At 37.7% G+C, this 17,038-nt stretch overlaps 1 long non-coding RNA gene across 2 annotated transcripts; it reads right to left on the bottom strand.

The window, feature by feature from the left end:
- Positions 1-5,915: 5,915 nt before the first annotated feature.
- Positions 5,916-7,114, bottom strand: LOC145554106 (uncharacterized). Of its 2 annotated transcripts, XR_014090148.1 has the most exons (3): positions 7,009-7,114; positions 6,833-6,916; positions 5,916-6,211 (listed from the first exon to the last, which is right to left on the bottom strand). It is a non-coding gene; the product is annotated as an uncharacterized LOC145554106 (long non-coding RNA). The 2 variants fall into 2 exon arrangements; XR_014090147.1 differs by having other exon boundaries at positions 6,833-7,114.
- Positions 7,115-17,038: the final 9,924 nt, after the last annotated feature.

Here is a 17,038-nt window from a genome sequence, read left to right as displayed (position 1 = left end):
TTGGATGATTGGGAAAAGAGATGTATCGAAGAGACTTTAGGGAAGATTGAAATTCATAATCTAAAACATTCTGTATCTGAAGTGGCTTTTCCCGTGCTGCATTTCTCTAATCTTCTTGAAGATATGTAAACACAACGCTCCTTCCCACCTCACCCTGAGCTGTGGAGCTGAGCGCTCCCAAGGACATTCCTGGATAAACAACACATCTATCGGACTTTACCAGGAAACTCAGCCACCTGGTTTCATGGCCCTGTGATGTCACTGCCTTCACTCGTGTCTCTGTTTTGCCCCTTTGTTTTGTCTGAACGTTGCCATTTGCCCTAATGTGTCCTTTCCTCTTTATTTTTCTTCTCTTTCCTTTGGTTTGTTATTTTGTTTGTATTTCCTTTTAATTCATGTAAAGCTTTGAATTGCCTTGTTGCTGAAAATGTGCTATATACATAAAATTACCTTACCTTACCTAGGTTTGAATAAAATAAGTCAAAAGTAAAACCACAAAATACGTTAATGCCAGACGTTTGATATATTCATCTTAAATAAATAGTACTGATATCGTTATTGGTATCAGTGATACAAGCCATTTACTTGGTATTGTTGGATCCACCCAAAGTATTGATAAAATCAATGCCACATTTTTATCAGTATTGGATCAATAGTGTGGAAAGATTGGTAATTTTTTCAGATCCTTCTTGACATTATTTGTACTTTTTGTCGATGCGTCAAATTTGTATATAAAGCATAAAAACAGATTTTATCTGCACCAAAGTGGTGTACAGTATTTATAAAACATTTTTTGTTTATCTTTTTTTTACTTCAAAATTTTTTGATTTGCTCTCAAATAATTTTTTCCATTTTTGCTTAGAAAAAATTTACAAAAATAAACTGTTGAAATATTTTCTTAAAGTATTTTGTAGAAAAACTTTGAACAAATTCTGTGCTAGGTGCAGTGTCAGCGGTGAGATAGTTTTAGACAAAATAATGCTGAATTGAACAAATTCACACAAAAATGTCAAAATTCACACAGAAACATAAAGATAAACTATCTAAAGAGACTAGTTAAGGTTCTATCAGCAAAATAAAGTTGATTTAGGGGTTTTAAAGTCCAAACACTGATGGCATCACATTTCCACAGGGTGCAAAAGGCCTGTCAGTAGTTTTTATGATGAAACACTTCGTCATCATCATCATCATCATCATCATCACTGTGAAAATTCACAGGAACACATGGCTCAGCTGTCCTCCTGGCCACCCCATCAGACGGTCTCTTCAGGTCATCTCTGCTTTTCGTCAATACGCAGTGACTAAACGATCTTTGCAACAAAACTCACTCAGTTATTGAACATGTATTTGAATCAGTTCAATACTTGAATTTAATAGAAAACACTGAAGAGCAGTAGAGAATTTCAGTGTTGAATGTGTATAAAAAGGCTGGTAGGTTTCCAGGTATGCTCTCCCTTATAACTAAACAATCCCTATGGACATGTAAACTGCAAGTTGTCAAAATTTAACGCACTTACACGGAAATATTATCTTCTGCATAAGCAGCATAGCTGAGTGACACATTGTGATCAGTCCCAGTGGCTGGGCCTGAACCCTGGGAGTTGGACCATAATAAAAAACCGTTGGGTCGATGTTTCATAAGACTCTCACATGTTGAACGAAAATCTCTGCTGCAGCAGCAGAGATTTTCCTGTCTGACAAAGATGACTCGGGTTCACTCTTACAAGTGCAACTGATTTGCATAAACAGTCATTATAAATTGCTTTTTAGAGCCAGCACTGATCTCTCCTTCAGTCATGTATAATCACTGGAGCTGCTTCCACTTAATCCTGAGAATGAAAGAGGTTCCACTTAAGAAATGCTGTAAAAAAAGCCGTTTCCTTTAATCAGGAATACCAGGGGTACCTGCATGCTGATTGGCTAAGTGGAAGAACCAGAAGAGGAAGAAAAAAAAGACAGAAAAAAACAGAGGCGCCAATCTAATTAACAGACTAGAAACTGTCACACAAAAACTAAAAAAAAAAATGTAGAGCTTGAACATAAAACTCAGGAATGATGCAAAGTGCAAACAAAAAGTAACAAAGCATCTCAGTTTGTACGTTTTCTACAAACATGTTGAAGTCAGACAAACATCGCATTTCTTATTTAATCTTTTCTGTCAAAAAGATATTTTTCTGGAAATCTTTCATTTAAATCAGTGTTTCTCCCCCCTGGTCCTCTCCCTCCTGCTCTGCATGTTTTAGATGAGCCTCTATTCCAGAACAGCTGATTCAAATGATTGCATGACCATCAAGTCCTGCAGAAACCTGTTAATCACCCAGAGATACAATTCAGGTGTGGCAGAAGGAAAATACCTAAAACATGCAGGACAGGGAGGCGGTGAGGACCAGGGTGGAGAAACACTGATTTAAATGCAGTTTCACAAACCTTCCTCTTTAACAGGCGGAAGGGGCTTTCACCTCGTTACCATGTCAAATAATTGTCATTAACTTTACTATTTCACATACAAACTGAAAACTGTAGAGTGACAAAAACTCTTAGCTGTTTTCTTGTTTCCCTAACTAACTATTAAAGAGTCAGTCCGGCTCTGTGGGCAGCTCCATGAGAGTAGATCTATTCAGCCTAATTCTATGATTTGTCCTGACTTAACGAATGCCCAGGATTGTGAAGCGTAACTAAAGAATTGCTGTTTGTGACACACCCAAACTCATAATTACTTTAAAAAATGTACATCTTTTGCTATACTTTTCACCCATGGAGGTCGCCATTTTTCACCTGCTGGATTGATGACCTGGTTGGTCCGTTCTGTCCTGGAATCCACAGAGGAAACGGTAAGACTTTATTTGAAGGGTGTGAATAAGACTGTCATAAACATTACATAACATCATTACTGTTTAAACTTTACCTTTAATAACATAAAGTTACCTAATTTTTAAAGTGCAATCAGTAATACTTTTATAACAAATTTAAATCAGTAATAATTTCTTGGTTAATGTCAAGTTGTCATAACAAAGACATTTTGAATAATGTCAACTTTGTATTAAAAGTGTCATAATTTACCGAATGACGCTTTATGACAACAGTCATAAATATTCATAAAGGATTATTCATGTTCATGACAGGAGTTATGACATGTTTATGTCAGTCTTATTCACCCCCTTCAAATAAAGTGTTACCTAGTAAACACAGGGAGGCTAACTTTAGCCGAGTTGTTGTTTGCCATATTGCGTTTGATGTAATGTTAGATAATATCTGATGGCTGTAATTAAAAAACAAAAAAAAAACAGTGAGGCAAGTCTCAATCTCTTCTCACTCATGATAAAAGACGAGTGCAGTGGGAAAAAGCCGAACACAACTTCAGTTTTTATCCACAAAGCGACTAAACCTGGTTGCTGGCTAGTAAGGGAAAAATGTTGGGCAAAAGAGGAGACAGGCAGCAGCAGTGGGAACTCTTTTAAATGCTAACAGAGCTATTGCTACTGACGCTGGTACTAAATGTAAAACCACCGACACGACAATGGACTGAAGACTGGACCCTAATCAGCTGTTACCGGACTGGACGGAGAGCTACTTACCCGATCACAGTCCGAGTTCATTGTTTCATTTATGAAGCTGAAGGTGACGGCAGCAGCACAAACACCAGCTCCTTCTGCCAACTCTTTCCTCTTCCTCTGTTTGGTCTTCTCATCTTCATCACCTCCTGTGATTTCTACATTCCCATGGATTTCAACGCTCCGGTTCAAATTGAAAACGCTTAATGACATTAGTCATTGCTGTTTTGACTGGATGGAGTTAGTGCAGTAGAATCAAATAGATGTTATTTACCAAGAATGCATTGTAGCATGAACAACATGGCAACATTCATGTGGCAATATTTTATAGAAATGTATAAAAACTAAACAGCATCCAGTATTATTGCCACAATAAAGGTACAATAAAGCTGATATATATATATATATATAGTTTTTAATATTTCAGATTAAAAACAATACGAAATATTGTTTTTAACTTGCATTGTTTCAAAATGAGCTTCATGTAGCACTGAGGCTTAAATACTACATACTTTCTTAATGTAGAATAGTTAATTATTTTCACATCTTTCGTACTCCTGCTAATTGATATGCATTACTGATATGCATATCAATTGACATGCAATGTGTCCAGAAAACCATTTTATCCCAATACAGGACAAGGAGAATCTGTCACAAAAATATTAGCAGCGCCATCATTTGTTATTCGATATATCTTAAAATAAAGATTAGAAAACTGATGTTTGATAAATTCTCCATGATATAAATATATAAACAGTTTAGTTTCTGTTAGTTCTGTCAAGATACAAGAAAGGGTGAATATCTACTTATATTGGTCAACTGTTTTATTTTAAATATGCTGTAGGAGCCGTAGTTTGACAACTGTTATAAATATCACCATGTTTTCAGAACAGTGGATTAGCTCAGTTTTTGTCGCTTGTTTTAGGAATTGCAGCAGCTGCAGTGGCGCCACAATAAAGGTACAATGAAGCTGATAAACAGGTGAAGAACCAAACAGAACCACTTCTGACTGTTCGCAAAGCCAAACATCCAATAAAAGTTCCACCAAGCCACTACTAAGGCACTGGGGTCATGATTCTAGACACGGCAAAACAAGGTTCAATGTCTAAACTTATTGATTGTTCTTGGTGATTTATTTTCCTCTTTCATCAAACAATTGCAGACATCAAACCTTTATTTGTTCTTATGCTACCACTCTGAAAAACCATCGGCCCCAAACCCAAATGCCTGCTGGTCCTTCTCCAGGCCCCTGGACTGATCTATGTGGACTGACCCACATTACTTCCTGTCTGAATTTAGAAAATAAATAAGAAAATAAGAAAACAAAATATACATAAAATCAACAATTATCAACCTACAAATAAACTCTGTAAATAATACAAAAAATAGAAATTTAAGAATAAAGTAACAACATTCAAATGGATAATGAAATAAAGAAAAAATAGCTCCAACAACTTTTATTCTGCCTTTTCTCGCTCTGTGTCGCTTTACGCGGACCCGTTGCCATGGCAACCGACAGACGACAGCTCAACGAGCACACAGAGCAGAGATTACTGATCAGAGGAATCAACACCAAAAAACAAACATTTCCCACACCAAAAACTAGCAAAAACACTAAAACAGAACATCCAGTCTGATACAATATGCTGTCAGGCTTAATGTCTATATTTGGATTATTAATAAGTTTTCATCTGAGCACAGCGGCGGTTGATTAGCTGATTTAAACAGCTGCTCTACTGATGACGTGGTGGGCGGGTTGACCTGTTTTAGTGCTAATGGAACCAAAACACACCCAACTGCGCAGCACATGTTAAGTTTTGTGGGTTCACTCTTTGAGGCTGCGGGCCCACCATGTTTGGTTCCCTGCCCGCATTTAGGTACCTCAAAGGGTATGGACTCTCACTCGAGATCAGGGACCACCTTGAGCAACAGGGACTATCTTTCAAGGTTATCAAAGTCAGTAGCAGGCTAACAGTTAGGCTAGTATAACTGACCCAGATAGCACAGAATGATTGAAACATTGAAAGTGGTCAGTGACTTGTATGTTGAATCAACGTTACGGTTTCAACTTAACTGACATATCAATGTTGATTCAACCATCATCTGTTTGTCAATGTACATGCATATTTGTGTTGATTTTACATTGAATCAGTTAGGAATAAACATTGATTCAACCTTCATCTGAATCTACATGCATATTTGGGTTGATTTCATATTGAATGAAAGCTAAGGATTTATGTACATTTTTAGGTCTGATAGTTCTACATAACATACCACTAAAAGTTTCTTCACTGGTGTTAAACATTATATTATTGGCAGATCATGGGAAAACTGTGTACAAAAGATTAAAAATAACAACATAGGTTTGATATAACATTTTATTTAAGAAAAGAGGGACAGATCTTTAAACATATTTGACTCCTTTTTGACTGTCAGAATAACAGTCTATTGTCCACAGAAGAACAGAGTCCATGAGGTTAAGCTTTGTACTGTATGAACCAGGGAAACAGTACAAGTTGTGGTAACCCCAGTTTGACTCTGGTTGGAGTCACTTTGATTCCTTGTGATGTCTTCCTCTCATTCTGACGTGTAATGAAGCCACTTGACGGTTTTACTGCAGTCCTCAAGAGTCAGCTTTAGGTCAACCTGCAGAGCAACGGCTGAAAAACACAAAAATAAAAGTGAGGAAGGTGCCGGTTAGAAAGATGATAAACATTTGAAAAGTTCTGAAAGACATTGAAAGATTAAACAGTGTACTGGTTACAGGTCTGAGAAATACTAACCATATAGTTCCCCATGTACACTCACTGTTAATATTTATTTTAATTGTTCATTAATATTTATCTTAATGTTTATGTATACTACATTTACCTATGATTCTGCACTCATGTTAAAATGAGGGAATCAATATTTAAAATAAAGGCTGTTTATCAGAAAACTTAAAAATAAAACTCGGAGGACCAGGGTTTATTTAACACACCAGAGACAGATAAATGGAGCAAAAGGTGATTTATACTGTAGTTGGAAAAATTATAATTTATACAGAATAACCTTCCATCAAATAGCTGGTTTAATCTTCAACTACAAATATTTCCAAATAAGTTGATAAAATTCATTACAAAATGTCCACGTGCTGATAAAGATCCCACACCAGTAATAATAGACCAGTTCAGTTTAACCAGTTACCAACCCAAGAATCAACAGACTGAATCAGTCATTAGCAGGTTTAGTTCAGTGTTTCACCTGCCTTACATGTTTTAAGTGTTTCCTTTCTGCCTCACCTGGATTTAATCTGTGGATGATTAACAACCTTCTGCACTTCTTGATGGCTGCAGACGGTCATGCAATCATCTAACTCAGTTGTTCTGGAACAGAGACACATCTAAGTACGTCCCTAAGCACATCATAATAAAAAGTTAAAAACAAGTGATTACCATCACAACAATTTAAAGCCCACCTGCAGCAGCCAGCCTTACACTTCCTTGTCCACCACATGCTCTCCCAGCCCAAACAATAGGCCCCGCCCTATTTTAAAAACTCAAATCTCACAAAATCTCACAGGATTTCATACTTATGCCTGGAGTGGTGGGCAGGATGAAAATAATACAAAATAAGACATGACCTCAATTATTAAAAATATCTGTTTTGTCCCAAAATAACCAGGATTACTATGGGCACAAAACAATCCCCTTATTTTTCAATAAACACATTTAAGATCAAAGAAATATTGAAAAACTTACCATAAAACTGCTCAGAGGAGAATTCAATTCAGGATCTGGTTGCAAACAAACCAGCAGCAAAATGGCTGTTTGGTTGGGACAAACCACTAGTGTAAAAAAGGGGGAGTCGGACTGTACAACTCCTAGTAGAGACTTGTAGATGTTTTTGTGTCAACACATTATGCACAGTTATAATATTTACAGACAAGTAAGAAAATGTACATAAAGAAATCACAACCCAATGTTCTCAACATGTAGTGTGTTATTTGAAACATGATTAACCCCCACATAGAGCTGAAACACACTGGATTCACTTTGACTTTACTTGAAATAATTAAGTTCGATACATTTGTATCCCTCGTCTGACACAGAAAGAGGGATACAGAATCCCTACTAAGCCACTGTAGCTCTATGGTTAGAGCAGTTGTCTTGTGGTTGGAAGGTTGATGGTTCAATTCCAGCTCCCTCCTGCGAGGGACAAATTGAGCTAGATGATTATAATATATTAAATTGGTTAAACTTAATAACTTAAGTTGGATAAATTTAATAAATTCAGTTGGATAAACTTATTTGAATTGCTTGTTACCTACAGAAACAATTCAATTAAGTTGGTTCAACTACTAATTTTACAACTCAATTTATTTGGAAATACTGCTACTACATTAACAAAGATGTTAGGGTTACTGTCATGAGTATAGTAGCAAAATAATCCACCTTCATGTGATTGTGATCTTACTGCGAGTAAAGCTAAAAGGAATTGCTGCCAAATGCATTAAATGCCAAGCGTTTCCATATTTACTATTATCCTGAATGTGCTAAAGGGAGGCTTCATGAGCTCTGATTGTTCATTTCACTTAGCAGCTCTTACAATTGTTTTGTTGGCAAATGATGACGCTCCAGGCTTTTAACCCTTGTGCGTGAAAGGACTGAGGCAAACGTAGAGGACTATGGAAAATGATACAAGTTTTACGTGTGTGGGGTCGGTTGGACCCCATTTCTACATACAAGGGTTAAAAATGCTGCATGAATGCTAAATGTGTCAGCTGTCACCATGTTGCATGTTTTTAACATTAAAATAGTGGAGGCAAAATGTCTAAATTGTGGTTATACACATGAAAAATTTTGTTTTTTTAAATATCTGCCTCAAACTCTGAAGAGAAACTTCAGAAATCTATCAGAAACTCTTCTTCTTCATGTAGTTAACCCAAATAAAAATATACTCTAAACTCTCATGGTGCCAAAAATGTAGCATTTTACCAGAGTTCAGGATGAAAACTAATGAAATAATCAAATGCATTTTTGTTATGTTTTTGATCCACAACAGAAGCCAATCAACAGCCTGCAAGTTACAGTTGGAATGTCCGTACCGCCGTGTGTAAACAGAGGTGTACAGGTTAAGTTACAAGCCTGAGGGACAAACATAATTAGCATGCAGCTTTGTTTTCAGGACACAAAAGCACAGACAGTGGAGAGTTATGCTGGGTCACTATGAGATGTTTCTGCCTGAGGCTCTTCAGTCTGCTCCCCGCCTGACCAAAGTGAAAAACTCACACTCTGTACTTTACAAAAACCCACAAATTGTTTTAGTTTGGACTTTTATTTCTAAACATCAACATAAATATATACCAAACCTTGTTAGCATCCTACAGCTATCAAGACAACCAGTTATCAGGTTAGTCATGCAATTCTTTTGTATTTTTTGGAACTATTAAAGTCATTTAAATCTGATGGTTTATATGTTGTCTGATTATTAAGTTGAATAACTAATTGGCTTTACTAAAAACATAGACCTACTCACGGTTGTCCAAATGCTCTCAATCCCATGCCTCCATTATCTTTGATATCTGTAGTTACAGTTCACTCATATAAGGTTCAAAAATCTTTTTCTTAAACAATAAACATTTATATTGTGACTGTTTCTGAAATGACCACCAAAGATATGCAAGGATAAATAAGTATAGATGATGTGGTTAAAATTCATTTTGCTATTATATGATGTGAAAGTAATAACAATAGAAGGAAACATGAAATGAGCTCATACAGTGCAAACAAAATATTGATATTTTTCTTTGAAAATCTCTCATTATTCTGGCATTTAGCAATTAGATATAATCTTGGTAACCCTAACAGACCTAAAACAAGAAAGGAATTTTTAGACTCAATGTCAGATATTGAGGGAAAAAACATTACCATGTATGAAAATATCTGGTTTGACCTGAATGACCAAGTCTTGAGCATGGAAATTCCTCATTGCATGATAATCTGAGGGTTGCACTGTGATACTTTGAAGTTAATGATTAGAGTGTGATGTTCAGGGACCAACAGTATGGGTTTCTGATACCGATCCAAGTCACAATAGACTCAGGCATGAGTATTTTTAGCTGCCAGTAATACAATCTAGAGTTTGCTTCAACCTAAAAAGAAAGACATGAATACTTCATACCTCCTGGTGGGTTATCAATCTCTGCCACGTGGCATTAACAGTAGGGTTACTGATTCAGTTTATTTTCTCATTTCAGAAATGCACCATGGAGCCTGCCTGTCTCTGCTGCCGCCTCCACTTCATGTTCCCATTTATCTGCTAAATACAATAAAAAAGATCACCATGAATAATATTTATAGATTTTCTTTTTGTTCCTACTTGTTTTATTTATAGTGGATTTAGCACCATGAATTTATATTTCACCCCGATTCACACAACAACCCCAGCCTTCAGCCACTCTACCATAGACACACACAGATAGCTGTTGCCAACTGTGAGTGACACCACAGTTTTTATGTAAAGTCATGTTAACACACCTCTGAGATTAGACATGGAGGAGCTGTCAGCCATCTGACCTGCAGGCTCCTGTTTTACTCAGGACACAATAGCAGTCATTTTCTCCAGGTTTATTCCTTTATCTCATGTGGCTCTGCTTGCAGAGTCAAAATGCACAAAGCTGTCTTCCTCATCGACCATCCCTTTCTGTGAGTGTTTAAATAAAAAGACAAAGAGGTAAACTAATCATGTGAAATATACATATTCCACCTGGAATGTTCTGCAGAGGGTCTAATCTTTTTTTTTATTTGGTCTCCATTTCTCTGACTCAGTTCTGCAACTTGATTTCAGCAAACCATGACAACATTCATTCTAAAGCATGATTTTGTGGTGATCTGTGTTTCTGTGTATTTATTTCTTGGTTTTTCTGTGTCCTGTTGCCATGTGAGTCTCTGTCCTGTCCTCCCTGTTGATTGACCCTAGCTGTGTCTAGTTCCCTGGTTACCCTCCCTGTGTATTTAAACCCACCTGTTGTCTTTGTCTCTTGTCGGGTCCTTGTCGGGTCATACCAGTCTGTTCTGCTGTTGTGCGTCTCATGTCTCTTTGGTCGTCTTCTGCCAGTTCCTTGCGTTCCTGTGTTTTTGTCAATAAATCAACTTTTACAATGTCAACCTGGGCCTACCTGCGTCTACCTCCTCACCAACACCAACAAGTCATGTCACTTTTAAAACAAATGAGTTTCAATAAAAGTCAAAGTTGAATTCTGTTTATGATTTTATATATTTGTATGTCCAACTCCAGAGGAGTCAGTTGCTGCGTTTAAATTCACCACAAATTTGTGGAAATTGCAATTACAAAAATCAATTCACTTAATGGAAACACGACAACTAAAAAAACTAAAAAGTTTTGTCCCTAAGACGAAATGTTTGTATTTTTTGCCATTGAAATGTGATCAACGGCTGGATGTTACTACTGACAGAAACGACAAAGGCAACAGGAAGTGATAGGAAGATGATGACACGGCGTGTGAACAATTATATTCATGTATGATTTAATTGCAAAATGGTGCTTTTCCAACATTGGCGGAATATCAACGTTTTAATGGAAACGCAGCTAGTTCCTCATGTCTCTGGTAATTATCTGGCTTCCGTTTTGTTTTACATTCCAGTACCTTGTTAAGCATTTTATACTCATAGTTGCTTTGTTGAATTGCATCTGGTGCTGGTTTGTCCCACCACTATGATATTTTTCCAGTCTGGTATGAGAGAGAAATGACCTTGGTAGCTGAGTTAAAGCAGGGGAATAGAGGGGAGGCGAGTGTTTCATCAGATTAACTCAGCTGTCGTTCAGCTGTAGGTTGGTCTCCACCCTCAATAATGACCACCTTGTAATCTGAAGCAATATCCCAGCCTAAATCATTAGTAATAATAGGAATAATGGTAAAAAAAAAAAAAACCCTCCTTCCTTAAAGACATGTCTGATAATTGGTATCGCTCTATGTCAGCGAAGGTGGGATTATTAATTTTTTGATAGATGCGTTAAAGGTCATTTTTCTGCAGTTTGCAGAAAGAAGCAATTGAAATTCATTTTAATATCCAGCATATTAAAATAAAAAGCTTGACAAAAAAGAGAAAAGTATTTCATAATGAATTTGCTTCTGCTGCTTTCATCATGCATCTTTCAATCAGCAAGTTTTGAGCGTCACTTCATCACCATAATGGCAAACAGACTGCAGCCGAAATGAGAAAAGTGTAATCCATGCTGATAACAAGGTAAAACTGAACCTGAGTGTAATCAAGCTATTTCAGGCTCCGTCACAAATCACCTCCTGCCTCAGACTTAGCTTCCATGATACAGGAGGAATAATCAGCTAGTCCAGATAAAGGCGGGGTAATCTGTCTTCGAACTGCAGGGCAGCGGGGTTTCCAAGCTGCTGCCATACAGCCCCTCCTTACGCTTTAAGAATGCAATCCATCATTTAACATGCTAAGTAGGCCAGGGATTTTAACACAAAAGATAACATAGGTGTTAAGTTATCGGGCCTTATAGAGGACGTGTGTTTGTGTGTGGACAGGGAATGAACCGTTATCTAAGTCAGACAGAAAACTGACCAAAGATATCAGCCTGAGATCAACATAAATACACTAGCGTCAACTAATGGATTCTTATAGGTAGATGCCACTTATTATTCTGAGGATTTAAACACAAAGTTTGACATTTCTGCTGTAAGAGGAGATCATTTGCACAAACATTATTGACCCTTTGCAACTGCAACTGCAACTGCGTCATTTAATCATGTGAGGTGCCATGACAGACATCGGCAGTGAGGGATGGGAGTATTGAACGGAGTCACTGAGATTGTATTCCCAAGTTGTTTTTGCCAATACAATGATGGCTTCTGCTTGTTTGAGTCGAGCTCATTTGTCTGTGAATGTAGCACACCTTGTTGGGGTTCATAGACGGTTGGATTAGAACTCGACCCACAAGTCTTCCCTCTTGATATGTTGATCAATTTGCAATGTTGCCTAAATTCACACCACATGGTTTGTATCACTGTTATAAATGGTGTGTCACTTTACATCTGATCAGACTTAAAGTGCCCGCTCCCGTTCATAAACAACCAATCAAAGCCATGACAAAGGTCTTAGCGCTGTTAATCAATCTTGTGTATGTGGTACTAAATGTGCTAATGGTGGAGAAAGAACTCACGATTCCACAAAAACAGTTTATCCACCGTCATTGGTGGCCATGCTAACTAGCGTTAGCATTCATAACAGTCAGAGATGTCCAGAACAACTGTGTGAGCCAGAGCTCACACTGTCCAGTTTCACACATGGGCAGTGTGAGCAGGTAATGAATTAGATTGGAGTCTGAAAGGTCAAACAAACTCGGATAAACAAACTCTATAGGAAAATGGTCAAATATTTCCATAATCATATTCCTAAAGCTTTTTTGACATCTTCAACATTATGGTTAAAGCTGCTGTTTGTAAAATGGAGCACCATTAAAGACGTGTGCATGTCTGAATTCCAGCTGTGATCAGACTCAGGGTGCACTTTGCACTGCTTCTAAGTACAGATCCTACACAGATGCAATTTCTGTTACCACGGAAACAAATGATCACTGATGCATCTAATCACTGTGTCTGTTGCCCGTTTTTGACAAGATGATCATTTACTTGAAGATTTCATTTGATGGGGCTTCAGATGGGATTTAAAAGCCTGCAGGATTGTGTGAAATGGACAGCAGGCAGTTGATTGTATGAAGCTGCAATAGCTTTAGCCTGGCGTTATGGAAACCAAAGGTTCAGAGGGACTGTGACACGGTGTAGATACAATCTCTAGACTGGCAGCTTCTAATCTTCTTTGCCAATACTCAGATTAATCATAAATTGCTTTTAGTCTTCTGTTATGTACTTCGGGCACATTATGATTTTTGTCTATTTCTTTTCTTTGTCTTTTTATAGACGTTAGTTGAATGACCTTTTGTTAATCTATTTTGGAGTTTGGATAATTTCTTTTTGCTCATTTAATTACGTTAATTTGTGACGCTGTTGGTCAGCCTATAAATAGGCTGGCTTTCGGCATGTTGAGGAATCCCGCCATCTTCCCGCCTGAGCTCCGCCTTTCACTCATTTCCGCTCGCTCCACCACCACCGGCGCGGTGCGCGCACGTCCAGTCGCTGTGGGCCGCAGCTGACTTTCCAGCCTGCCATGCAGTATTTCTGTTGGCCTTTGTTTGCTTTTCTTGTGATTTTGGCCTGGTGGGACCGGTTGCCCTGTTTTCGATCTTTTGCATTAGATTCTTTTTTTGATTTAGTCCGGTACCAGTAGGGGCTTCTACGGCCCTGTGCCGGGTCGCCCCCCTGCTGTACCGTTTTGTTCTGTTTGATCGGCTCACCAGGATTTTTTTTCCATTTTTGTTTAGACAAATACACAGAAATCATTTTAATGTTATTAATGCTTTTATAAACTTTGTGTGAGGCCGGGATTAATACAGCACAGGGAGCTTCACATAGAAGGGGTTCTTTATTCTCAAAAAGACAATGTTCCCTCTGAGTTGAAACAAAATAAAAAGAATGAGATTGGAGAAATAAATGTCCCGTATTTCGAACAGTAGAAAGCCTTAGCTTCGGTGAAATGGCGGGCTAACAATGTGGTTAGCACTCAACAGAGTAGAACGCAGCGCTGAAATCTAACAGCATAAAACGGCTTAACAAACGGCAGTGGCACCTCTAGAAGAGGACAAACAGAAAAACATGACATCAGCATCATCTCTGTAGCTTTGTCCACGGAAGATAATTCAGTTCCAACATTAATTACCGAACACTTGGATTCTTCTCTCATGTGGCCATAGAGTCGTCTTCTCCACCAGGTCTCAGATAAAAAATGTCCTTCTCTTCCGTTTTACCAGTTAGTGCCACAGTACATAAACAAGAGGTTTTTTCTACTTCCGGTAATTTTAGACCTTTCTGTAGCAACAGCACCACATGCTGACAAAAACAAGAATTACAACCAGTCGTGAAATAAAAGCAAAACATGGTTTGCAAAATACATTTGACATGTACCCATTTTTCACCTGGTTACATTTGTCCAGATTATTTCCCCTACAAGAAAAAACAAACACAAAAGTACATAAATGTCAGAAGTTTGATATATCTGGATGCGATATCACACACACCTACCCACTGAACAGAAATCCTGAGTTTAAGTTCTTAGTTGAGAGCAAACCGGAGCTGATTTTTCTTGTGCTTTCGGGTCAGTACTGGTGCTGGTTAGGGATGAACAATGTACTGCAAATGTATCGCAACAATAATATTAGAATTTACGCAAAATTCATATCGCAAAGGACTGCTTGGAGCACATTTTCTGAACATGCCAATGTAATCTCTATCCTCTCTAGAATCAAGATAGCAGATTCTCACTTCAGACAAAAATGGCCCAAGATGCTAAACATCAGAGTGACGGAAGCTTAGAGAGAGAAAAGAAGAAAACAGGCACAAAGACATGTTGAATGTTATTGCTTACATCCAGTGGTGGAGAAAGTACTCAAAAAATGTACTTAAGTAAAAGTAAAAAAGTACTGGCTTTTAAAAATACTTAAGTATTAAATGTAAAAGTACTTGCTGAATGCATTACCTAATCGTTAATACAATATCATTAAGTGAACCGATCGTATTAAATTTTAATACATTAGAAATGTGCCATTTTAATGAACAATGCCACAGATAAAGCATGTTTTTATTGTTTACTCTGTAACATAGTTTAGACTTAGATATGTGATTCTATGCATCATAATTTCAGGGATGGAAACATCTGGTCTCCTGTCCTAATATAACATGAACTTCACTTTTTTTTGCCACTAGTGGCATTTATTTTGAAAGAAATCCAACAGAAAGGGGATGGAAAGAAGGTGGGTGGGGAGGACATGCAACCAAGGAGCCACGTAGCAGAGTTGTAGTCAAGACCACCTAATCAAGACCAAGTCAAGACCAGCACCCCGCGCTACGTGACGCAAAAAAATGTAGTTTTACCTATCGAAATTGCTTCTCAAATTGATCTGAAATATCCACATTCCCATAAAAAAAACTAGATATTAAATACTTGGAGCTGAAATAAATTTAATCAGTAAAGATCCATCCAGAAGAATCGGATCGTTCCTGAATGTCATATCAATGCAGACTTTGGTCACAGCGCTGTCCCATATATTCAACACCTCCACACAATAATTCAGCGCATGAGTGACAACTGTTTTTCATCGCAGATGCAACATGTGTCTCTGTACAGCTAGCTTTGCTAGCATCACCTCCACAGATCTTACCTTTCTTTAAGCTTTCCTTCCAAGTGACGCTAAAAGTTGGACGAAGTCCCACCGTCTGTGAAAGCGATTTTACATGTCGCTATATCAATTTATGCAGCGCTATTAGACAGACATCGACTTCCGCTCAGAGGAAACCACTGCGCATGCCTCAGAGCCGCGTGCGAGTAAAGGTGGAGGCGATGGGTGACCATAGACATCAATCTGTAGACGCCTCATGGAGCCCTGAGTCGTACGTAACAGCGTCCGCCATCTTCTATGTGGCAGCAGGGCGATCGGAGCTCCTTTAGTCCTGTGCTGTGTGTTTCAACTGTTTCACCAAACAAACTGGATTCATTAGGATTACCTTGCACAGGTAAAGATGAAAGATCAGAATCACTTGACTTTGCCGCCAGAAATTCGCTTCTAAACAACCGGAAAATATTTCCTATGTATCTAAATTGGCCCGAAATAACCGCTGATTGTTAGCATAGCAGCTAACGTTTTCATACTGTTTTCTAATGAGAGCTGATGAGAAACGGCTGTTAGAGGAGAAGTGAATTAAAAACCAGAGGATTTAGTGAGTAAAGGTCAGTCAGGATCAGAGCTGGAGCTGCTGGTCTTCAGTCTGTTTCCAGCTCAGCTTCTCCATGTCGGTATTTAGCTATAAAGATGCTACGAGTCAGAGCCCAACATGCTGAAAATGTCTTTTTCTGAATGTGAAGGAAGCATGTATTTTCTATTACACTTTTGGATAATTTCTCTTTTATTCCTGGCTTTAGCCTGTGAACCAGGACGTCTCAGAAGTCATGGAGTTCTCCCAGTGTGACCAGCAGACTGAAGCCTGTGACCAGTGTTCCCAGTATAATAAATACATGTTTTATTCTTTCACTTTTTGTGTATTTTTAAATATCTCAGTCTGAAGTATTAGTGTATTAATGTAGCTTATGTAATGAAATAAACATAATTTACTCTGTTAGAATAATTTTTCACCCTTTGCTGTCAATAGCAGAGTTGACATACTGTAATAAATATTTATTCTCTGGAAAAAAGTAAGAAAAATATGTAGTTTAATGTTTGACAATGATTGATTTATAAATCAAAAGTAATTTCTCAATAACGTATAAAAAATAAATACAGGAAAATTATTTGTTTCTTGTCTTGAAATGTTAAATGTACATTAAATTACGTAAATATATTCTTTAATGAAACAC

Source organism: Poecilia reticulata, chromosome 2, assembly GCF_904066995.2.
Source record: "Poecilia reticulata chromosome 2, P_reticulata-male-v2, whole genome shotgun sequence".
Lineage (NCBI taxonomy): Eukaryota > Metazoa > Chordata > Actinopteri > Cyprinodontiformes > Poeciliidae > Poecilia > Poecilia reticulata.
This window is presented reverse-complemented; position numbering and strand designations above follow the sequence as displayed.